This window comes from Dendrobates tinctorius, unplaced genomic scaffold (genome assembly GCF_039654945.1).
Source record: "Dendrobates tinctorius isolate UK_male_01 unplaced genomic scaffold, ASM3965494v1 ptg000250l, whole genome shotgun sequence".
NCBI lineage: Eukaryota > Metazoa > Chordata > Amphibia > Anura > Dendrobatidae > Dendrobates > Dendrobates tinctorius.
The window spans coordinates 6,512,004-6,536,754 of NW_027361917.1; the positions used below are offsets into that span (position 1 = coordinate 6,512,004).

Sequence of the window (24,751 nt, forward strand, 5' to 3'; positions counted from 1 at the left end):
AACTTTCTTTGTACTTTTCTCCTTACTGATAGCTTTCAACAATGAGATTCTTTACTGTGTTGTAAGCTGTTAACGGACCATGGCTTCTGCTGCAAATTGCAACTAAGAAAATGTGAAGAACATCCTACTAGGACAACTAAACTTGATTAGAGGTTAATGAGGATCGCCGTAAGTGATGGCAGCTGTGTACTGACTACTATTTAACCCGAAGATAAATATATTGGCTACAGCATGATATACAGTTGTGGCCAAAAGTATTGACACCCCTGCAATTCTGTCAGATAATACTCAGTTTCTTCCTGAAAATGATTGCAAACACAAATTCTTTGGTATTATTATCTTCATTTAATTTGTCTTAAATGAAAAAACACAAAAAGAATTGTCCTAAAGCCAAATTGGATATTCCACACCAAACATAAAAAAGAGGGTGGACAAAAGTATTGGCACTGTTCGAAAAATCATGTGATGCCTAACAGGTGTTGGCAATAACTAAATCACACTTGCAGCCAGTTGACATGGATTAAAGTTGACTCAACCTCTGTCCTGTGTCCTTGTGTGTACCACATTGAGCATGGTGAAAAGAAAGAAGACCAAAGAACTGTCTGAGGACTTGAGAAACCAAATTGTGAGGAAGCACGAGCAATCTCAAGGCTACAAGTCCATCTCCAAAGACCAGAATGTTCCTGTATCTACCGTGCGCAGTGTCATCAAGAAGTTTAAAGCCCATGGCACTGTGGCTAACCTCCCTAGATGTGGATGGAAAAGAAAAATTGACAAGACATTTCAATGCAAAATTGTGCGGATGTTGGATAAAGAATCTCGACTAACATCCAAACAAGTTCAAGCTGCCCTGCAGTCCGAGGGTACAACAGTGTCAACCTGTACTATCCGTCGGCGTCTGAATGAAAAGGGACTGTATGGTAGGAGGCCCAGGAAGACCCCACTTCTTACCCCGAGACATAAAAAAGCCAGGCTGGAGTTTGCCAAAACTTACCTGAAAAAGCCTAAAATGTTTTGGAAGAATGTTCTTTGGTCAGATGAGACAAAAGTAGAGCTTTTTGGGCAAAGGCATCAACATAGAGTTTACAGGAGAAAAATGAGGCATTCAAAGAAAAGAACACAGTCCCTACAGTCAAACATGGCAGAGGTTCCCTGATGTTTTGGGGTTGCTTTGCTGCCTCTGGCACTGGACTGCTTGACCGTGTGCATGGCATTATGAAGTCTGAAGACTACCAACAAATTTTGCAGCATAATGAAGGGCCCAGTGTGAGAAAGCTGGGTCTCCCTCAGAGGTCATGGGTCTTCCAGCAGGACAATGACCCAAAACACACTTCAAAAAGCACTAGAAAATGGTTTGAGAGAAAGCACTGGAGACTACTAAGGTGGCGAGCAATGAGTCCAGACCTGAATCCCATAGAACACCGGTGGAGAGATCTAAAAATGGCAGTTTGGAGAAGGCACCCTTCAAATATCAGGGACCTGGAGCAGTTTGCCAAAGAAGAATGGTCTAAAATTCCAGCAGAGCATTGTAAGAAACTCACTGATGGTTACCGGAAGCGGTTGGTCGCAGTTATTTTGGCTAAAGGTTGTGCAACCAAGTATTAGGCTGAGGGTGCCAATAGTTTTGTCTGGACCATATTTGGAGTTGTGTGTGAAATGATCAATGTTTTGCTTTTTGCTTCATTCTCTTGTGTGTTGTTTCATTTAAGACAAATTAAATGAAGATAATAATACCAAAGAATTTGTGTTTGCAATCATTTTCAGGAAGAAACTGAGTATTATCTGACAGAATTGCAGGGGTGTCAATACTTTTGGCCACAACTGTATGACTATTCATAGGGATTTTATCAATTCATGTAATATAACATATCATAGCAATACTCACATTAACCAATTCATGACCAAACCATTTTACTCCATTCCTGACCGGGACATTTTGGAGGGATTTTTCATGCAAGAACTTTTAATAGCTCTAAAAATATTTTCTCATTCAGGTAATTCAAATAATTTTTCCTTCTTTTTTTTGCGATACATGGCGCAAGATTTTTATACAATTTTTATACTCTTATTGGTTTTTTTTGTGTTATCGGGAGGGAAAATGTTAAAGAAAAATAGGAAATTTGTTTATTTTTCACCACAAAGAATTGATAAAGAAGTATTTCAACCGATTAGTGACGGGGACAAATTTTTTTAAATCTGACCAGCGTCAATTTATGCAGCAACAACTCTGGAATGCTTCGACGTATGTGTGATTTTGCGATTGTTTTTTCGAGACATATTATAGTTTATGATAATGGTATATTTAAGTCGAAATGTTTTGAGTTTATTTCTAAAAACATCAGACATTTTACAAACATTTTAAGAAACTAGCAATTTTCAAACTTTGAACGATATACAAATCCATTAATAAATAACATTTCCCACATGCCTGCTTTACATCAGCGCCATTTGTAAATGGTTTATTTTGCTAGCATTTTAGAAAGTTTAAAGATGTAGCAGTAATTTTTCATTTTTACAAGGAAATGTACAAAATTTATTTTTTTAGGGACCTATTCAGCTTTGAAGTGACTTTGGGGGTCCTACATATTGGAAACTCCCAAATGTGATATCATTTTAAAAACAGCGCCCCTCAACATATTCAAAATGGTTTCCAGGTAGTTTATTAACTTTTCAGGTGCTTTTCAGGAATTAATGCAAAGTGGAATAACAGGAATTCTGAAATGTATTTTTACCATCTAAATGTATCCAACTTCTGAACAGGTCGCTGTAGCCTGCGGACTCTAAGGCCGTTATTTGGCCATGAACAGCCTTGGCAAACATCAGGACCACACAATTAAGATCTCAGGGTGCCAATGCGGTTAAAGAAGGAGCCCCCACACTTTGTTAACCTTCTAGATGCTGTAGTCACTATATACATCAGCATTTAAGGGGTTAACCGGTTATAGCTGGTACGAACACTGATTGTGACTGATACAGCAAGTTGTCAGCTATAGTGTACTGTCAACAGCTGCTGGATTGTCACCCGTCGGTGGTTACTAGTCTCTTATATCACACGTCAGTAAAAAGACGTGTTGGTTGTCACTAAGGAGTTAAATTGTGTTCCCATTTCCATAGAAATTATTTAAAGTATATATTGGACATTTTGTTCTGATGAGGAAGGGGCTATATACTGCAATTTGGACTGGTGGTGTTTTTTTTTTTTAGTTTTATTTAGGTGTCTTGTGCTTTTTTGAAAAATTATTCATCTTTTATTTTAAACACTTTGCTTCTAACAAGGTTTTAAAGAACTTTGGGGTCAACTGAACATATGATACTATATATACTAATACAGTGGCATGTAAAACTTTTGGCACTGCTGGTCAAAATTACTGTTTTTGTTAACAGTTAAGCAAGTTGAAGATGAAATGATCTCTAAAAGGCCTAAAGTTAAAGATGACACATTTCCATTTTATTTTAGGGACAAAAATATATATATTGTCATTTTTACATTTTAAAAATTACAAAAAGGAAAATGGGCTAATGCAAAAGTTTGAGCACTCTTGGAGATTTGTGTCATCAGATAACTTTGACTAAGATGTCAGACCTTAATTAGCCTGATAGGGTTATGGCTTGTTCATCGTCATCTTTAGAAAAGGTCAGGTGATGCAAATTTCCCAGCTTTATAAAAACCCAGCCTCCTCTAACATTGTGCCAAAAGGCAGCAGCCATGGGTTCTTCTAAGCAGCAGCCTAGCACTCTGAAAATGATGGAGGCCCACAAAGCAGGAGAAAGGTATGAGAAGATAGAGCGTTTTCATTTTGCCCTTTTCTTAATTCGAAATGTAATTATGAAATGGCAGTTAACAGGAACAGTGGAGGTCAAGATAAGGTCTGGAAGACCAAGCAAAATTTCAGGAACAGCTGCTCATAGGATTGCTAGCAAGGCAAATCAGAACCACTGATTCACTGCAAAAGACCTTCTGAAAGATTTAGCAGACTCTGCAGTTGTGGTTAATTTTTCTACTGTTCAGAGACACCTTCACAAAAATGGCCTACGTGGAAGAGTCATCAGAAGAAAACCTCTCCATCCTCACCATAAAATTCAGAGTCTGAGGTATGGAAAAGCAGGGCTGTGGAGTCGGTAAGCCACAGTTGCGACTCCGACTCCCGGATTTTATCAGGCTACGACTCCGGCTCCGACTCCTTCATAAATGGCCAATTCATAACAACAAATTTACTGTTGTAAAATATTAAACATCGTGCTTATTCAGTTTCTCACCATCATATAAGTAATCAGACCACTTAGAGCAAAAACTACATTTATTGGAATACAATTAGAATATAGCAAATAACTTTTATAAACTTTTCTAAACTGTAAGAAAATATGCAATAAACACTTTTATGCAGTTAATAAGAAGAAATCTATAAATTTGTCCTCAGAAAAAGTATTGCCTCTGTCAGATCCTCCTTCATGGATGCCCTCAAATCTGATCTAATTATTTTGAGAGCAGAGAACAACCTCACTACACTAACTTGTGTTGGTGGCAAAGCAGTAACCACTCGGGCAACATCTCTGACAATGTCAGGATACAGAGGAATCGCTTGTTGCACTGTTATTTTTGATGAACGGTCAAATTTCTCAATTTCTTTTAGTGCACATGAAAAATTCTGCTGAAATGTACTGGCTGTGTTCCTTGATGGGGATGACTCTTCTTCTATGCGGGAACGCTTTGCACGGTCCTTGTGATCCAAATATTTTTCGAAATTAAATTCTTCATCAGTTGATGATGAGGGTGAAGATGTGGCAGGACGACCAAATTCTTCTTGTTCCTCCTGACTGTTCTGCAACCCTTTCATCCTTACTGCTATTTCAAGCAGAGCTTCTTTTCCTTTACTTAGCTGTTGATCATCTAGAAGAATCCGATGCATTGGGTCTACATAAACAGCTGCCAAAAGAATGTTATTTTGTAATAGTAGCTCCTCTCTCCGTTTCATTGATGTAGCAATGCCACTTGCAATTAACCCTCCTCTTTGGGACAGACGAAACATCAGGTTCTTCCACTCCTTTAAGAAAATACCTGGAGTTAAGTCCTCTGCTTGTAATTTTTTAGTCACTGTAAATGGGTGCTCTAGCAATTTTTCCAGCTCAGTCACCTGATTCCACTGACTTTCATTTAGCGTCAGTTGAGGGTTAGCCATGTCTACAAGAAAGGTTTTCAGTTCAACCAAGCGCTGAATCATTAAGTAAGTACTGCCCCATCGTGTGGCTTGATCAATAATTGCCCCTTTTCCAGCACGTCTCTTCAAAATTGAGTCAACTTTAGGGGTTCTGGCAACAGTAGCCAATTTTCTCACCTTGCCAATCAGTGCAGCAGCATGTCCTTCTTGCAGACTGTCTCTTATAGCCAGCTGTAGCGTATGCACAACACAGCGCATGTGATGAATGAAAGAACATATTGACACAGTTTCAACAAGATCATCTAAACTATCATGTTGCTGTTCATCTGAAGCAACTTCAGTTTGCTCCTCAGTTACAATACTGTGTTCCTCAATTTCAAACATTTCTGTGTCTGTGGACCCAGAATGTTCTTCTAGCTGCTGGTCACCATCATTACTCTCATTCATTAGCTTAATAGTACTTATCATATTTGAAGCATTGTCAGTTACGACAGAAAGAACTTGCTGTTTTTTAAGTTCATAGTCTTGCAGAACCTTTTCCACCAAGACCTGGAGAAACTCACTGGTGTGATGAGCTTTGGTGTCTTTTACTGCCAATGTCTTGGTAACTATTTCATTTTTGTCACAAACAAATTGGACATTGATGGCAAAATAGTTCACTCTGTGACGTGTGCAGGCATCCATTTTAAGAAACAGAAAGCGTCCCTTGAGAGTTTTTTTAAGTTCTTCCTTTTGTTTAAAAGCTTCTTCGATTACTAATTTTCTAATACTCTCTCTCTCCAGAGAAACACCAAGCTTGCGGGCCATTTCCCCATTCAGACACATAAAAGCTGGTCGTGAAAATAATGAAATAGGCACACTATCCTTTACAACAAGCTCTATGATCTGTTTTTTAAATGTATCTACTGTCATTGTCACAGTAACTTTGTCACTGACAAAATATCTTGCAACTGATGGCTGCAAAGTTCTCTGCTCCTTTGTTTGGCTCGAAGAGCTGGGCACTGGTTCATTGGTTTGAATGCAGTCTTTCTCATCCACTGCTTTCAGTACTTCTGGATGAAAGCGCTGTAAATGTCTCTTTAGATTAGAAGCTCTGGTAGGAGCATTTTTATCTTTGCCTGAATATGCACTCATCTTGGCTTCACAGCATTTGTTTTCGTCTGGATCATTTGTCATACACTGACAGACATAATGTTTTCTATCTTGAGTGATGGTGAAATGTTCAAATACAGCTGATTTAATGTGATGCTTCTTTGACATTCTCATGTTTTTAATTCTGCATTCACAATCCAAATGACAATTGTTTTTAATAAAAACAATTGTACAAAATTATTGCCAGGTCGTACAACTGATATAGTGGTCAGTAATACTGTTATTATTCCTCATGTACTCACAGTTAACTGATGCAAAGTTTGTTGAAAGGATAATACTTCTTACAGTCTTCCTCTTCTGAGTAGCAGGCAGCTGTGAGATGCTTGGAAGACGCACACCTAGTATGATCTAGTCTAGAGGAGGAGATTTACTACTAAGAATTTGCAACACATTTTCACTTTCAGTTTCATACATTGTAAGTAGGGGGGTTGGGGCAGCATGAGGTTAACCAAGTATAAGATTAGATAAGGGCAGTGGAGAACAGTGACACACAAGAAGTAAGAAATGTCTCTATCTCCAGCAGAACTGCTTATCACTGTTGTTCATAGTTTGATAGAACATATATATTTGAGTAACATTTATAAAATTCATATGAAAGTTCAATTATTAAATATTAATACATTTTTTTTAAAGCTGGAGTCGGAGTCGGTACATTTCTACCGACTCCGACTCCAACCAAAACTAACTCCGACTCCACGACTCCGACTCCACAGCCCTGTGGAAAAGAATATCTAAACAAGCCTGATGGTCCTGTGGACCAATTAGGATAAATTAGAACTTTTGGCCACAGTGATCAAATGTATGTGTGGCGAAAAAGGGCACATAATTTCAAGAAAAGAACATCTTGCCAACCATTAAACATGTGGGTGGATCAATCATGCTTTGGGGTTGTGTTGCAGCTGGCAGACGGTATGGGGAACATTTCAAGGATTGAAGAAAGAATGGATTCAATTAAATTTCAACAAATTCTTGATGCAAACAAAACACCATCTGTGAAAAAGCTGAATTTTAAAAGAAGATGGCTTCTTCAAATGGATAATGATTCTAAACACAAGTCAAAATCCACAATAGACTGCCTAAAAAGGCACAAGGTGAAGGTTTTACAATGGCCCTCACAGTCCCCAGATCTGAACATCTGAATATTGAAAATCTGTGGTTAGACCTCAAAATAGCAGTGCATGCAAGATGACTTCGGAATCTCACAGAGCTGGAAGAATTTTCCAAGGAAGAATGGATGAAAATCCCTCAAACAAGAATTGAAAGACTCTTGGCTGGCTACAGAAAGTGTTTACAAGCTGTAATACTTTGAAATGGGGGTGCTACTAGGTACTGACTATGCAGGGTGCCCAAATTATTGCATCGTCCCATCTTCCTTTTTGTAATTTTTAAAATGTAAAAGATGAAAAAATATATATTTTTTGTTTGCCTAAACTATAAAGGGAAATGTGTCATCTTTAATTTCAAGCCTTTTAAAGATCATTGAATTGTCAACTTGCTTAACGGTTTACAATAACAGTAATTTAGACCAGGGGTGCCTAAACTTTTGCATGCCAACGAAATATAGCTCCAGCTATAGGAGAAATTCAGCCTCCTGACTTCACAGTAAAACTGACCACGTCTCTAGAGAGCCAGCAGCTCCCACTTACTTTCGACACCCAGCGATCAAATGATCACAGAATCCAGAAGAAGACAGTGCTTCTTAATTTGTAGAGGAAACACTTGCTTAGCATTGTGTACATAGGATGTCAAACAGGAAAACAAATCATGTTAACCTTTTCTGTGGGGAGTCTGGCTGTGTCTGACAGCAGTCTCCCCATCCTCACAGCTGCACAAACTCATGCAAGCTGCTTACTATGAAATTACGTTTAAAATGTCAGTGCAGAAAGAAGTGTGGACTGCCTGAATGTTTTAAGTCTATGGGCAGTCCAGAAGTAGTTAAAGGGAATCAACTGTGAAAAAGTGACCTATTATTTAACTCAACTTTTATTTTAAACTTTTCTATTTAATTTTTTGTTAATACTTTATACTGAACATGTCACTATCTACATAAAAAATAAATTGTGCAGTTTTCACACTGGCCCCTGAGCCTAAAATTAGGCTGACCCTTCCTGCTCTGTACAAATCACGTCTCATCAGTCATTTCAGTATCACTGGTAGGATTATAGTGGAAGGTAACACCTCGATATAAAGCTGTAGACAGATAAAACACGATCTGCCACTGACACATCTCACCTTCTCCACCTCCCTACACAGATCTCAGAGTTAACAAAAAACAACTTGCTTTTCTGAATGAGGCATCAAAAATAGTTGTGTTCTGCCTGGACATTCAAGTGCCAGCTGTAGATTGCTGTAAAGTGGATCAGCTTGCTTTATTGCCGATTAGAGCTCGTTATGGACAGTTTACCTGCATATGAAAAATTAGACTTAAAATTGATGTATGTATTAAAGCAGATCACTCACTATGTCCAGCTGGGGTCTGAACATTAAGATACTCACCAATTTAGGCATTTTAGATTATTAGATTTCCATGCAAAATGACACAGCAATGACTATAGCTCATAGGTTCAACATTCTAAGGCCCATATGCATCTTTGCCAGGCGTTAGTTGCTCTGATGAAATTTCCATCTGACGCCAAGAAAAATGGCATTTAGACACAACCTCTGACAATGCCAATAACCTTAATAAAGCAGAATAAGTCACTTTGATTAACCTCGTTTTCGCCAGATTCCATAATTTCGAGGTGGGCACAAAAACGTGGTCGGCTGTGCTTTTGTGCCCACTTTAAAAAGGTAGACCCTGCCAAAAAGAAGGTCAGACGGAGAAAACACCGCTCTGTCTACATCATTAAACTCAATAGCCCCGTTGATGGATCAGCTACAAAACCTGTTTTTCAGGGCTTCAGATGGAAACTCCAAAAAGCCACTAAAGTGACAAAAATGCAATAAAGTATGAACATAGCCTAAGACTGAGTATTATTACATATATCACAGTAGGAGGATAGGAAGAGGTTATCATCCTGAGACTAAAGAACAATATGAAAGTATAGGGTACTACTGTCCAGATATATGCATTGTGTAGCTGCAATCTTAAATTAGGCTTCTGAACTGTTCTGACATCAAAAAAACTAAACTACATGCTCAGACTAAGAACAGATCCCTAACAGGACATGTTTCTTCATACTTCATAGTAACCACACGGTCCTTTATCAAAAATGACATAGAAATAACGAGACAGCCACTTTTATGTCACAACATTAAAGCAAATTATGCAAATTGTCTCTTCAGAGAGGAAGAGGACTAGAACTCTAGTGCCACCTATTGGAGGTAGCAATCCTAAAAGTCAATGTTGACCCTTTAACAAGCCTAGTTACATGACTTAGGATAAAAGCCAAACCAGAATCTCCATTTGCAGACACGGTGTTTCGGGGTACTGCCCCTCATTTGCTTAGCATGTCATTCTCCGCAAGGAGAAATGATACTTCTTGGATAACATTAAAGCAAACATCTAAGCTGTCCACTCTTCATTGATTGACAATACTGAAAAAAATAAGAATAACTAGAAGAAAATGTCCCATGCTAACAGTTAAATGCCAATGCATCTCAACGGAAAACAATTGAGCATATTTTCATACTGGTAACAAAAAATAACTACAAAAATGCCAGTATTTGCCGAATCTGAAAGCTGCCTACAATAAAATTTTCTATGTATAATTTACATGTAGATTGGTCTAAATTTGGGACTGTTGACAACTATTGGTCTTACTACCACATAAAAAGACAATTCTTGAAAAAGGAAAATTGTACTTGACAGTCATCTTAAAGATTTTGCACTGTGGAGTCAAGAGATACAAATTATCTCGGCCAGGAGAGCATTTTACCTCCAGATTATAGTCGCTTCCGGTATGAAGACTAAACTGATCTGTAAAAGATAATGAGACGCCAAAGAGTTAGGCTGTGTGCCCACGTTGCCGCTGCAGAAATGCTTAAAAAACGCTAATAAAGCGCATCCCATGCAATCCTATGGGATTTCGCAGTTGCTGTGCCAATGCTGCAGAGTTTTCCGCTGCGGAATCGCATTGCGGAAAAATCCGCAGCATGTCCATTAATTTTGCAGAATCGCGGCAATTCCGCACACATAGGATTGCATTGAAACGCTCACTTTACGCATGTGGCTATGCCCACCATGCCTAAAATGAGAGTCTCATGTGCGGATGGTAGCCAGGGTCTGGAGGAGAGGAGACTCTCCCCATGCCCTGGGTACCATATTCCTGTGAAAAATAGAATTAAAATAAAAAATAGGGATATACTTACCCTCTGTCGCCCCCCGGAGTCCTCCCGTTCCTCAGCGGTGCTTGCCAGGCGTGACCGCTACGTCATCAGAGGTCATTCTCGCAAAGCACGCCTGGAAACGGAACTTGCCAGCAGTGCCGTTGAGGACCGGGAGCACCGCTGAGGAGATCGGGGGCCGACAGAAGGTGAGTATATCAATATTTATTATTTTTTTTAATTATTTTTAATATTCTATCTTTTACTATTGATGCTGCATAGGCAGCATCAATAGTAAAAAGTTGGTCACACTTGTCAAGCACTATGCTTGACAAGTGTGACCAACCTGTCAATCAGTTTTCCAAGCGATGCTTCAAATCACTTGGAAAAGCGCTTGAATTCCGCAAGCTAAAAACGCTTGCATAAAGCTTGTATTTTGCGGGAAAACGCATGCGAATTCCGCATGCATTTTACCCGAGGCGTAGAGTTGCGGAAATGCTGCGGACAATTCCGCAGCATTTCTGCAACGATATTGTGGCTTAGAAACCACCAGAATTGTGAGTGCAGTTGTAGATGAGAGTAGACAATAATAAAGGCTCTACTAAGCATCAACACATGATAGGTAAGGCTAAATATCTGCAAAATATTTGATATAATCTGAAAAATTGTGCTCAAATGTGAACACCTGATGCAATTTGACATGAGCAAAAAGACTCACAGCACCTTGGATTGGCATTCACATCGGTTGTGAGTGGTATCCAGACTACGAGCTTGGCCGGCTCTCAGATGTTGGCATCTTGAGTTTCTGTGGAGTTTACAAAGTTGTGATACACGGTAATAACAATGAAGATTGTTTTTTATTTTTTCTGCTGATTCACAATTCAGAAGTAATGTGTGATTTTCATTACTTGATATTAAGTAAATTTACATCGAAAATTACTTCTGTCCGTTCCAAGCTATTTCAGTGACCTTTGTAGGGTTTTCTTACTTTAACAGAAGGGAAACAACAATTTTGTCCATGTGTCACAGGAGCCTTCAAAATACCAGAAGCACCTAAAGGACGTTGGCCCTCTAGTGTCAGCCGAGGACGTTCACAAGACCCTGGTCTGGCTGCAGAGTACCCACCACAAACCTCAGACTAGTCACATGTAAACCTTTTTGCATATCTTTAGTTATCTTTTTACCTATATTTCCTGTTATCAACAGAATTTTTTTACAATGTATTTTACAGATAATTAAAAGGGTTCCCCAGAATTAGAAAAGCATGGTTGAGTTCCCTTTAAAAAAAAACGCTACACATGTTCATGGTCCAGGTCTGGTACGGCAACTTCACTGAAGAGAAAGACCAAACAGATCCTGTAGACAGGCCTGGCGCTGTTTTTGAAAGACAGAATCCATGTTTTTTTCCAAACTTGGACAACATTTTTTTTGATGAGCGAACATAATCGGATAATGTGCTATCCAAGCACGCTCTGGTGTAAGTCGAGTATCTTGGGCCTGCTCAGATAATATGTTTTGTTTTGTGGCTGTTAGATAGCTGCAACACATGCGGGGGAGTGCCTGTTTGTTATACAATCCCGCATGTTTTCAGGCTGTTTAACAGCCGTAAAACATGCAGCCGCAGGGATCAGAACATATTATCCGACCACACCCAAGATGCTCGAATAACACCAGAGCATGCTTGGATAACACATTATTAGTAACTCATTACTAATAACAATACATCAAAATAATGTGTCACCTATTTTTAATGATTAAACATTTTTCTGATGTGTATTTACCTTATATTTATAGATTTCTATTTGATTTTTTTCTTTAGATGATTAAGGCTGTGGCGGTCGGGGGCATCTTGCCTGATCTGATGTGAACAGCATTTACAGATGACTTTTACAGCAGCCACATCAACCATAACCAGCATTAGACAGGCTTTGACTTATCCCTATAGGAGAGCGTCATAAGCGTCTATATTTAGATACTTTGAAAGGTTATCTATATATAGGTGTTATCTTTCATTGTAATACTGCCTGTACTGATAATACGATCACTGCTAAAAAGCAATTTGTACAGAACAGGAAATATGAGCCTAAAGTTACACTTAGACAGGATCAAGTGAGTGTAAAAATTTGACATTTTTTTGCTTAGAAAAAACATGATTTTTCATCCATATGGTGCTTTGCATGTTTATTTTTTTACATCCATATGTCATCTATTTTTTTTTTCCTTTCCTTTTTTTATTGTGGATGGAAAAACAAAGACTTAATTCAAATTCCAATATAATAATATTTACAATGGATCCATTAAAACCCATGTCATATGGATGGTGTCACTACGGAATTAGTTTTTTTCCATTCTACATGACGGCACCACGAGAGAGGGGATCCGCCCAACAAGGACAGGAAACCTTCAAGATAAAAGGGGCGGCTCCTCTCTCCGCATCAGTTGGTTTCCTGTCCTCGATGGGGAACCCTCAAGATGAAAAGCCTATTGAAGATTCTTGAAGAAAGAAGAAAAGAAGAGGAGCCTTTCCGTGCTCCCTCCCTGTCGACATACGGTGGCCATGCAGCCCGTGTGGCACATCGGTGCCCGGGCAGAAGTTAAGCTCCTTGGAGGCCACTTATGTGTACCCTCCCTGTTGAGCAGGTAAGAGCCAGAAGAACTGCCCCAGGGGAGAAAATACCTGCAGTAAGTGGCGGTGCTGTTGCTTCCTCCAGTCCAGGCAAGGTAGGACACAGCGTGGGTGGCTCTCCGATCTGACGGCCATGACAGAGCAGCACGGTGGCTTGGTGGAAAAGGGTTATGGCAGGAGAACGCCAGGTGTATGGCGCAGGTACACACCAGGGTATGCTCCGGGCACGTACCGAAATGACCCGGGCGTGCACCGGAAGTAAACTGGGTGCGCGCTTCGGGTATACACACACAGGGGCCGGCACTAAGGCAGCACCAGAGCTGGGTAAGGGAGACGGCCCGGCGGGGAGACCGGCACCTCGCGGTCCATGCTTACAGGGGCGGGCGCGCTTCAGTTGTCATGCACAGGGGCGCGCAGGAAGCAGCGGTACAGAGTGCGCACCAGATGTGGTTGCCAGGTGCGCGCGTACCTGCCTCAGCCGGGGGTGCACGAGCACAGTCATAGTAGCAAGGCGAGCACTAAATGAGCGCGTACCGGATATGATAGCTGGGGGCGCGCACACATAATTCAGGAAGCGCAGGCGGCCACAGGTGCACAACCAGGTGTTCATTAGAAAAAAAAAAAAAAAGTGCTGATATTTAAACACAGCAGAACTGCTAGTAGGCGTCACCAAACCATTTCCAGGTCGAGTGTGACTACTCTCATCAGGAAACAACAGCAAAAGCAGCTTGTAAGATGGAGAGTCCTTCGCCAGAGCACCTGCAACCACACCAAGAGGTACAGTAGAGGCGGTCTCGCTCAGAAGAGAAGAGCCAGACGCGCTGCAGTAGCAGTGGGAGCCGCTCGGGCAGCGCACGGGCGGATCGTCCCCGCAAAAAGGAGGGGTCCTTAGTCTCTTCGGGAGACACTGAGAAGACCAGTCAGCCTCCAGATCCGGTGCCTGTTCTGTGAAGCGTCTGAGTGGTGAGTGAGCTTCATCACGCTAATGTCTGTTCTCTTTCTCTTGTCTCCTCTCTCCCCTCTTTTTACATACATTGGCGGGGTGGAGTATAGAAGGCCCCTAAAAAGAGTAGGACAAAATCCAAGAATAAAGAATGTCACTTATGCAATAGTCCCTTATGAGCATCTTGGAGTAAAAGATTGTGCCAGGACTGTATTAATAAAACAGTAGCGGAAGAAACACCCTCTTTTTCGGATAACTTGAGATCCCTGATTCAGTCAGAAGTCTGTAAATCAGTGAGGGCCTTACATTCAGTGGATACGGGTAGCAAAGCAAGAGATAAATCCGGCCCCTCAGTAGTCTTTCAGGAAGACTCCACAGGGTCAGAGGAGGACTCAGATAAATCCCACTATTCCGATAGCAGTTCTGATTAGGAAGACGCATTCCCAGTAGAAGCTACAGACAAGCTTATAAAAGCAATCCGATCTACTATGATGCTGATAGATGAGCGAGTAAAAAAGACGGCTCAGGAACTCATGTTTAGCGGGTTGCAAAAGAAGAAACGTAGAGCCTTCCCTATTAACGAACAGATGGAAGGACTCACAAAAAGGGAATGGGAAAAACCAGAAAAGAAGTCCCAGATAATCAATTCCCTGAAAAGGAGGTACCCCTTTGATGAAGAGGAATCCTCATCCTGGGATAGAGCTCCAAAAATTGATGTAGCAATCTCAAAAGTCGCCAGAAAATCCTCCCTACCCTATGAGGATTTAGGTTCCCTAAAAGAACCTCTGCACCGAAAGACAGACAATTGTCTTAAAACAGCCCGGGAGGCCTCGGCTGGCGCACTAAGGCCCCCTATCGTGGCCACTTGTGTTGCTAGATCCCTAAAAATGTAGGTTGATAACCAGGAGGATCAGCTAGATCAAGGAGTCCCCAGGGAGTCTATCTTAGAAGCAATACCGACCATCAGAACAGCGGCAATCTTTCTCGCTGAAGCATCAGCAGATTCGGCCAGGCTAGCAGCAAAATCAGCAGCCCTAACTAATGTGGGACGTCGTGCAGTATGGCTCAAGTGCTGGCCGGGGGACACACAGGCAAAGATGAAACTCTGCTCTCGCCATGTGAGGGAAATTTCCTGTTTGAACCAGCATTGGATGACGTATTGGAGAAAGCCGGCGACAAAAAGAAAAATTTCCCAAAACAGCCATTTCAGGCCTTTCGGTGCTCCTTTCAGAAGGGCCGAAAATTCAGAAGACAGCAGTACAGGGATCGAGACAGAAACAACTCTGACAAACGATCCAGACGTGGGAGAGGCTTCTACTTTGGCAAGCCCTCCAAAGATGCCAAAAAACCCTGCCAATGACGGTCCTTCTCAGGTGGCGGGAAGGCTCTCTCACTTCCTCCGAACCTGGGAGAGGATCTCATCCAGCACCTGGATCTGACAAATTGTGGGGTCAGATCTGGAGTTAAGATACCACCAATGGCCGCCACAAAGACAAATGCAGACTCCAGTACAGTCCTCTCAAGAAAAACAAGAAAGTCTGGAGGGGGAACTATTATCACTCCTAGACAAACATGTCCTGCAAGATGTTCCGGAAGAGGAAAGGAAGGAAGGTTTTTACTCCCCCCTATTTCTCATAAAAAAAAAACAGACAATTCCTGGAGGATGATTATAAATTTGAAAGGCCTCAACAAATATCTGATAGTCCCATCATTCAAGATGGAAATAATAAGATCGGCAGTGAAGCTCCTCTTTCCCCAGTGCTCCATGGCAGTCCTGGACCTCAAGGATGCTTATTATCATGTCCTGATCCGGCAACAAGATCGCAAATATCTCAGGGTGGCGGTCCAGATGAGGTCTCAGTGGCGTCACTTTCAATACAAGACTCTGCCCTTTGGGGTAGCAATAGCCCCCCCGAGTCTTCACGAAATTAATTGCAGAGGTCAAAGTGCATCTTAGGGAAAAAGACACTCTGGTGATAGCATATCTGGACGACTTCTTGATAGTGGGAAGAAATTTCTCTCACTTTCAAGAACAAGTCAAAATAGTGATAAAGACACTACAGACCCTGGGATGGCAGCTGAACCTCAAAAAGTCCAAACTGGAACCAGCAATGATCCAGAATTTCTTAGGCTTTACAATGAACTCGGTGGTGCAGGAATGTCGCCTCCGAGAGTAGAAAGAAGAAAAAAGATCACAAATCTAATAGTGACAACATTAAAAAAAACAGAAATGACTCTGAGAAGGGCCATGTCAGTGATAGGGTCCCTAACCTCCTGCATACCAGCAGTAAAATGGGCCCATTTTCACACAAGAGAACTTCAGTGGTGTGTGCTACAAAACGACCCGAGGCTTCAGGGGCATTTAGAGCAGAAGCTCACCCTCCCGGACCCTGTATTCCAGTCACTCAGGTGGTGGTTACAGATAGAGTCCTCTCTGAGAGGAATACCCTGGATGTACACAGCCTCCAAGGTAGTCACAACGGACGCCAGTCCTTGGGGATGGGGAGCCCACCTAGACACACTATGGCTCCAGGATCCCTGGGCCCAGGAGGAAAGAAGTATATCCTCAAACGATTGGGAACTGCTAGCAATCGAAAGGGCACTGAAAGGATTGTTGACACACCTAGGACTCTCACATGGTGTCCTCTTATCAGACAACCGAGCGGCGGTCGCATATGTGAACCACCAGGGGGGCACCCGATCTCAGTCACTGATGCAAATAGCAAAAAGGAGCAGGACTCTGACAGAACACCAGTTCCTTTCATTATCGGCCCTGCATATCCGAGGCGTGGACAACCTGAAGGCAGACTTTCTGAGCAGGAACCACTAGAGGCAAGGAGAATGGTGCCTAAAAGAGTCCACTTTTCAACAGATTGTGCATATGTGGGGTAGACCCAACATAGATCTCTTCGACTCAAAAGCCAACAAGAAGGTTCAAAAATTCTGCTCCCTATGTCCAGCAGACAAGCCATTGGCAGTAGACGCCTTCAGGATAGAGTGGACATCAGGTCTCCTGTATGCCTTCCCTCCAATATGCCTCATTCCAGCAGTTCTGAGGAAGATCAGGGAAGACAAAGCCAGTGTGATTGTGATAGCTCCCTTTTGACCAAAAAGACCATGGCTCTACTGGCTGAGAGTGATATCGGTGACGGACACATGGGTGCTCCCGGAGGACCACGACCTCCTAACACAGTGTCCCTTCAATCACCCTCAGAAGTCCGGACTACTAGAAAAGAAGGGATTCTCAGCAGGTTAATATCCACCTTACTCAGTACCAGAAAACCAGTGACTACAAAAATTTATGGTAGAATATGGAAAAAAAAATTGATCTACCTCGGGCCCAATACGGAAAGGGGAAGTCCCGATAGTGGCAATACTGGAATTTCTGCAGAAAGGATTAGAGTTGGGGTTAGCTGTCAGTACCCTCAAAGTACACGTCTCCAGCCTTATTCAACTGTGACCTAGCAAATAATAGGTGGGTGGCCAGGTTTATCCGGGCCTGTACTAGAGTTGACTCTGTCCCGTCCCCTAATCCTCCTCCCTGGGATCTAAACTTAGTCCTATCAGCTCTGACAGAAAGTCCGTTTGAAATGAACCACAAAACACAACATCAGATAAAGTTCTAACACTAAAGACAGCCTTATTAGTGGCACTCACATCGGCCCGTAGGGTTGGGGACTTACACACACTATCAGCAGACCCTCCCTACACTCAGGTCATGGACAATAGAGTTGTGTTAAAATTAGACCCAGCATACCTTCCTAAGGTAGTATCGAAATTCCACAGAGCTCTGGAGATAGTCTTACCATCCTTTTGTCCTAACCCTAATAACCAGTAGGAGGAGAGGCTTCATTGCCTAGATGTTAGATGTATCCTGCAGTATTTAGAGGTGACAAGACCCTGGTGAAAACAGAGGGCCTTATTTGTCTCATACCAGGGGACAAGAAAGGGCCTTAGAGCCTCTAAACAGACTATAGCTAGATGGGTGAGTGAGGCCATCATGTTAGCGTATAGTAGTGCAGGCAGGGCTGTTCCAGAGGGCCTAAAAGCCCACTCCACGAGGGCCATGGCGACGTCCTGGGCGGAGAAAGCCGACGCCTCCATCGACCAAATCTGTAAGGCAGCCACTTGGTCCTCTCCAGCTACCTTTTTCAAACATAGGTTAGACCTATCTGCTACCTCTGTTAGGAGAAGAGTGTTACAAGCAGTGATCCCTCCCTAAGAGAATACAAATCTCTGTAACTCTCTTGTGGTGCTGTCATGTACAATGGAAAAACACAGGTATTACATACCTGGTAATGTGTTTTTTCATGAGACATGACGGAACTCATATTCCCTCCCTATTGATCACATCATTAGTTGGGTGCATTATTAGCATTATACACTCCCTTGGGTGTTGGAATTTTAGTAGTGTAAAGGACGTATTATTTATATGTACACTAACCTGCGGAGTTCCTCTCGTGCTCTGTAAAACAACTGATGCGGAGAGAGGAGCCGCCCCTTTTATCTTGAAGGTTTCCTGTCCTTGTTGGGCGAATCCCCTCTCTCGTGGTGCCGTCATGTCTCATGAAAAAATACATTACCAGGTATGTAATACCCGTGTTTTAAGGCTCCATTGAGTTTGATGGGCGACTTTACCAAAAAACAGAAGAGAATATACTGCTGCGTTTCTTTTCACATTTAATTTGTAAGAAAACTCATCTAAACTAGCCTGTTCACTTACATTGCGCTCTATCCATTTTGCACAAGAACAGCACACTGCCCAAAAATAGACTAATTTGCGCTATGTATTAATGGACATAGTAAAAACTGCAAGACTTTGGCATTATATGTGAAAATAAGGATATGGAAAATTAAAAAATAAACTCTTACAAAAATGTTTTAAAATTGCCTTTAGTATAAAAATGTTTAAAAAATACATTTAATATAAAAACATGATTCAACAATACAGAACAATACATTTTCTGCTGACAATTCCCCTTAAGTTTCTTGATCCTTGCTTTGATGCCTGACATGTCTATCTTCCACCGTCTACACTCAAATTTACTAATCGAGGATTTCTTAGGTTTGAGATTTTGCCTTCAGTAATTGAGTGTTATAATTGATTATATGCCTGTTTGAGTCAACTGCAAATTTAATTCTATAGACTCAATGAAAAGCAGCATATTTGCTCAGCTACACGCTACTTCATGCATTTAATCTATAAAATTGAGCAGTTAACGTAAAAATCGGCAAAAAATGAAAATAGGAAAATAAAAAAAAGTGCGCAAGAAAACTTTGTCAAGAGTGGGAGAAAAGGGTTGCATTGACAATCCAACACAATGGGCAGCACTTCGAACACATTTTATAAGTGGTCATAAACTTGTAAATAACTCATGAAAGAGAAAGTTACATTACAACCAAGCATGCCATTGTTTTTCTTGTGAAATTCTCGATAAGTTTGATGTGTCACATGACCCTCTTCCCATTGATAAAAATAAAGTTGGATTCAAAATGGCCACCATGGTCACCACCCATCTTGAAAATTTTCCCCCCTCCCTTATACTAATGCGCCACAAACAGGAAGTTGATATCACCAATCACTCTCATTTTATTTAGGTGTATCCATATAAATGGCCCATCCTGTATATATCATGGTGTCTTTAACGATAGCAGAGTCTGGAGTAGGGTGGAGGTGTTGTCCAGTGAAGATTTGTTATCACCTGTTGGATCCTCACCAATGTGATACTTGTAATACAATGGTGGAGGTTCAACTGCTTAAACCCACAATGATCAGCAGAATGGAGCACTTTTGTCCCCATTAGAATGGAGCGGAGGTGCATATGTTCGACCGCAGCACCTTTTTTTTTCCCTCCATGGAGCTGCTGTTAAAATCCAAGCACAACACTTGGCAGCCCCATAGACAATAAATGGAGTTACGATCCGTCATGTGCACTGCCACTTAATTCTAACAGTGTTAAAAATGACCTGTATTGCCGAAAGCTGTGGGTCCCAGCTGTGAGCCCCCTTATCACATAAGCAATGGATAGGTGATAACTTATCTTCTCTGGATAACCCCTTAAGATAAACTTCACTTCACTGTTCATCTGTCAGATAATTATGGCATACTCTGTCAATATGCCAAACGAAACACTCATTTTGCCAAACGTATGGCAAGATGCATGTGAATTTTCGCACTTTTGCGTTTTTTCTACCCTTCTGCCAAAAGTCACTACTATTCATTTTTCCATCTCATTCTGCCTTCCAGGATGAGATAGTTTTGAATCACACTATTCATTTTTTCCCATAGTGAAAAACAAGATACAAAAAAAAACAAGTTCGCTGAAATTATGAAAAAATGCAATTTCATCATTGTTTTCTGGGTCATGTCCTTTATCAAGGGGTAAAAATCACTTGGCATATGGTTTTTGTAAAAAAAAATAAAATAAAAAAATAAATAAATTAAATAAATAAAAATAATAATTACGTTAGTCATGACATTTTCTGAGACCCCAAACTTTTACAATTATTCTTCTAATCCAATGATTGTCCATAAAGTCCATATAAAGAGGCCAATAATCAGCCAACAAGCAATACTTGGGTTCGTGCACATGACCATAAAAAATTGGACGAGTGCCATCTGTCGTTTTAACAAATAACATTTGTCCCCATGTTATTCGATAAGGCTGTGCGCACGTGCCTGATTTTTCCCTTGGACCGAGTCGGTCAAAAAAAAAAAATTGCAGCATGCACGAGTTGCATCCAACTGGATCACACTCGGCCATTCATGTCTATTTTCACTGAGAGACTGAATGTAGAAACAAAATTTCTTCATCAGAGAAAATTTGTCTTAGATGAGAGAAAAACAGTTGTGTGACCCTAGCCAAAGGAAATTCAAAAATGATTTCAGGTCACCTGACGAACAAGTTCAATCGTTGTGTAATCTGCTCTTTTATTACAATAGCACATCACATTGTATAAATGGGGAATGGGCTCTTGACAAAATAGTTTTTGTAGGTTAATGTAAATAGGTCAGTAAACGAACCACTTATATCTTGGGAACTGGCCCTACTTGTTAGACTCAAAAAGGTCCATTCAAATAAGGCTATAATTTACTTACCGTATATATTTTGAGTATAAGCCGACCCAAGTATAAGCCAAGGCACCTAATTTTACCACAAAAAAATGAGAAAACTTATTGACTCGAGTATAAGCCGAGTATGTATTGTCCTCTCATCCCCATCCTGGTATGCATGGCCTCCTCATCCCCATCCAGGTATGCAAGGCCCCCTCATCCCCATCCTGATATGCATAGCTCCTCATCCCTATCCTGGTATGCATGGCTCCTCATCCCTATCCTGGTATGTATGCCCTCCTCATCCCCATCCAGGCATGCAAGGCCTCCTCATCCCTATCCAGGTATGCATGGCCTCCTCATCCCTATCCTGGTATGTATGCACTCCTCATCCCCATCCAGATATGCAAGGCCTCCTCATCCCTATCCAGGTATGCATGGCCTCCTCATCCCTATCCTGGTATGCATGTGTGGAGGACAGGACCAGTTCCTCCCACGTCACCAATGTCACGTAACTACACAAGCACAGCTCACCGGCGCCCCCTTTATCTCTCAGGTCAGTAAGGGAACTGCACCTAGAGCAAATGGCCGCCGGGGAGGATGTCCTGTTACCCGCTGGGTATTCTAAGATTTGTAATCAGAGTAAAAGCATCAGCCCAAGATTAATTTTATGGTTTAATTGCCTTAAGGGCGTACTAGATAATTACAGAAATATACAGTAAGCTATACAATGGAATTACAGTGGATTTGCAGTCAGAGTAAAATATAACAATAAGGGTACAAGACTTAGAGATATTAAGCTGGAGGTCAATTTATCCTGGTATGCTTGGAATCCTCATCCCTATCCTGGCATGCATGGCTCCTCATTTCTACCCTGGTATGCATGGCCCCATCAGAAAAACATAGAAAAAAAATTAAACCATCCTACTTACCGTCCCTGTGCTCCCTCGCAGCGTCTTGTTTCGGTGCCTGCAGCTGCAGCAGCGAGGTGATCACATGTGCCACTACTTAAGGGAATGAATATTCACGCCTATGGGCAGATGGCAGCGAATATTCATTCCCTTAAGTAGTGGGCACACGTGATAGCCTGGCCGCTGCAGGACCCCCCAGCAGCTGCAACTACTGTATCTGCTATTAAGGAGAAATGAATATTCACTGCCAGTGCAGTGAATATTCATTTCTTTTCAGCAGCGGGCACAGGCTTTAGCCGCAGCAGCTGGATCCTGTGTCTTGTGACCCGCTGCTCCACCACTTCCACTTCCCCTCCATCTCCTGGAAGCCTCACTCAAGTATAAGCCGAGGGGGGGGGGCTTTTTCAGCAGGAAAAAAATGTGTATATACGGTATTTTGTTTTTAGCAACACAATGATCCAACTCTCACCTATAATCTGTATAAAAACTAAATGGAAAAAAAGGAAAGGAATGGGGCGAGATATCAGATGAACTGGCATCCACAATAACTGGCTCATTCAGACATATATGCTTGAGCCTGCTAAGGTCGGGTCAACAGACCCGCAGTCAGTTTGTGGATTGCGACCCATTCTCTTTCTCGGACGTCTGAATAAAACCTAAACCTGATAGAAATCATTAAGGTTGCAAAGTGTTTAGCAGATATGGTAACTCCTTCAATAATATTGTTTTGACAATCCAAGGTGACTACGTCATAAACGGCAAGAAGGAATGCAAAGAGTGCGTCAGTGTTCTTAGGAACGAGTGGCTATTTTTAAGAATGTGAAATGCACGTTTTGATTATATGTCCATGTATATGTTACATAGCAGGTATACAAAGGACGGTATATAAATCTATGGTCGTGTAGTTTCCTCTAAACGTTCCCTTGCTTTATATTTTCTGCCAGTCTGATTCAGGTTCATCAGTATGCTGGCCTAGTGCTTCTCTCGCAGTAATTTGAGGCCACCTTCACCTCCATTACCTTGTTTGTACTATCACAGCGTTATGTATAAACCTTCCTCTTCAGTCTCAGCCATTTATAATCAGCATGTGAACATGCGGTATATCATGTGTGGATTCATGGGAGGCTACTGAAGGCTGGAGGTTTGTTTGTTCATATATTTAGCTGTTTATACAGTACAGGTTACTATAGATAGAAATTTTATCTTAATGTAACAGCACAGTTGGTTGCTACTTTCAGAAATAGCTGAAAATCTTAAAGAAGCAAAAAATGATATTTTCAGATAAATAGACAGATATTGGACTAAAGTAAGCCAAACATCTGCGGGAGTAAGGAGGTATTCGGGTTCTAGTTTGCACCATGATATGCCATGTCTACCACTCAGTGTGCTCCATCTTCGGCAGGTGTCCTTTCATTTTACTCTACCGGGATTTAATGTAATTTTCCCTTGATAATGACTTTTTGTTGAACACAACTAGAGTTGTCATTTGGACATACCTCCCAAATACAAATATTTTTCTCCTTCTACATCTATACGATGCATCTCTCTTAGCAGTTCTGCATTTCCATCTCTAGTAGTAGCATATATAGAGGTGTGTCTTTAAGACAATGGAATGAGACATTGGTGAATCTTATACTGGGCTGCACGGCTCACAGCACTAGTTCAGAAAAAGAGACAATTGCAATAAAGAAATATTTGTTGCAACAGTAAACCACAGGGAATTATATGGGATGCTTTAGAATAAATGGCCAGACAGCTATAATAATGCGCAAATGAGACCACCTAGGCTAGACTTATGTTATCAGAGATGACTACACAAGGAGACTTGATTTATGGAAGCTTAAAGAGGCCATCCGGGACTAACACTTATGGGCTATCCTTAGGATAGGTAATCAGTGTCTGATCAGTGGCAGTGCGATACCCAGGATCCCGGCTTATTAGCTGGGTACAGCATATCCAACCCCTATTCAAATCAATAGGAAACAAAAGGTGAAGTACCAGGCTGCAGCCACTATTCCGTTAATGGGGCTGTGCTGAGCAGTATCAAATCTACGCAGTTCCGGCCAGGTGTTGTACCCCCACCAATCAGGCATTGATGACCTACCCTAAGAATAGGCAATATTAAAGTACCTGACAACCTCTTTAAACTAAGCAGCCAGATCGAAGATACAGCTCTGAAAAAAATTAATTGCTGTTAGGTTGGTGTTATAGGGGTTTGTCCAAACTACTCAACTAAGGCTACTTTCACATTAGCGTTTTGCTTTGTGCGCAATAGAAACACATGCAAAATACGCATCGTGTTTTGCATGCGTTTGTGTTTTAACCAGTTTCTAGCCATGTTAACTCTTAAAACGCATGCGATTTTAAACGCAGGCGTGCGCATGTCCATGCGCACGCCTGCGTTCCCATAGACTGTAACTTGTTATTTTGTCACATTCCGTGCGCAAGCGTTTTTTTTACGCCTGTGGATGGACCTAAAAATGCAACAGGTTGCGTCGGGCGCGCCTAGGCGCACACTACAAAAAGCGCATGCGCACGAAAACGCATATGAATGCGCGCAAACACTAGACCATGCACCCGCCATGATAAACATAGGGGAGCATGCCACATGGACGCGCACGATGCGCAGCTCTAAAAAACGCT

At 41.5% G+C, this 24,751-nt stretch overlaps 1 protein-coding gene across 1 annotated transcript in view; it reads right to left on the reverse strand.

The window, feature by feature from the left end:
* DTD1 (D-aminoacyl-tRNA deacylase 1) overlaps positions 1–24,751 on the reverse strand; it is a 154,740-nt gene that overhangs the window by 92,120 nt on the left and 37,869 nt on the right.